Source organism: Echinops telfairi, unplaced genomic scaffold (assembly GCF_000313985.2).
Source record: "Echinops telfairi isolate 266 unplaced genomic scaffold, ASM31398v2 ScPeMD7_35;HRSCAF=133_0, whole genome shotgun sequence".
Classification (NCBI taxonomy): Eukaryota; Metazoa; Chordata; class Mammalia; order Afrosoricida; family Tenrecidae; genus Echinops; species Echinops telfairi.
Genome location: NW_022103932.1, coordinates 26113 through 27449, shown reverse-complemented (window position 1 = coordinate 27449; position 1337 = coordinate 26113).

Here is a 1337-nt window from a genome sequence, read left to right as displayed (position 1 = left end):
TAATAATAATAATTTATAAATTATCAAGAGTTCATGGGGGAGGGAAAGTGGGGGAAGGAGGAAAAAATATGAGGAGTTGATACCAAGGGCTCAAATAGAAACTGTTTTGAAAATTATGATGGCAACATATGTACAAATGTGCTTGACACAATGGATGGATTTATGGATTGTTACAAGAGCTGTAAGAGCCCCCAATAAAATGATCATTTAATAATAAAATTAAATAAATTTTTAAAAAGAAAGTAAATGTTTAGAAAACGATGATGATAACATATGTACAAATATGCTTGACACAATTGATGATTGTTACAAGAGCTTTAAGAGCCCACAATAAGATGATCTTAGAAAGAAAAAACTGAGTGAAGTATTCAGTTTTCAGAAAGTGCCCCAAATCAAGTGTATATCCACTTTTAAGTTAATTTGAAGGCATATGAAATTCAAACCTGAATGAACAGGAGCCACTTTCTGAGCCCTCATGTATCAGTGTAGTAATGAATGTTTGTTTAGTATCAATATCAAACAAATAAGCTCAATTTAAACCATTTGTGGCAGTTAGATTTTATGTCAACTTGATAATACTTCTCAAAATTCAAGCTGCTAAGCATAAGGTTAGCTGTTGAAAACAACCAGCCCCATGGAGAAAGGTGGGCTTTCTACTCCTGTAAAGAGTTACAGGTTTAAAAACTCAAGAGGGGCAGTTCTGCACTGTTTAATAGGGTTGCTATGAGTTGATATCGACTTGATGGCAGCTTGAGTTTGGTTTTTGGTTTTGGTGATACCTGTATGCAAAGCCCAACCTGCCAATAAAGTGGTAGCCTGATGACACCTCCTTGGGGGGGTGGCCTTATAGAAAAGGGAAAGCTATAGGAAGCTGCTTCTTTTAGCCCATTGACCATCCTGCTCTCTGGGACTCTGTGCTGCCTCCAGTGATGGCTTCATGGGGAAATTGAGAGCTATTGGTGCCCTGCCATGTTTCCCCAGAACTTGGATCCACGTGACTCTGAAGCTGCAGGCCTGTGATGTGATGGCCCTGCTTCCCATTTTACCCTTCAGTGTTATCCTCTGGCAGTTACATGATTCTGAAGAGGTTGCCTGGCTAATACCATGCCTATGAACTTTAGTTGGACCAGGCTGGGATGCTTTTTAAAAAAAAATCATTTTATTGGGGGCTTGTACAATGGTTATCACAATCCATCCATCCATCCATCCATTGTGTCAAGCACATATGTACATTTGTTGCCATCATCATTCTCAAAATGTGTGCTTTCTACTTGAGCCCCTAATATTGGCTCCTCATTTTCCCCCTCCCTCCCTACTGGCCCCTCCCTCATGAACCC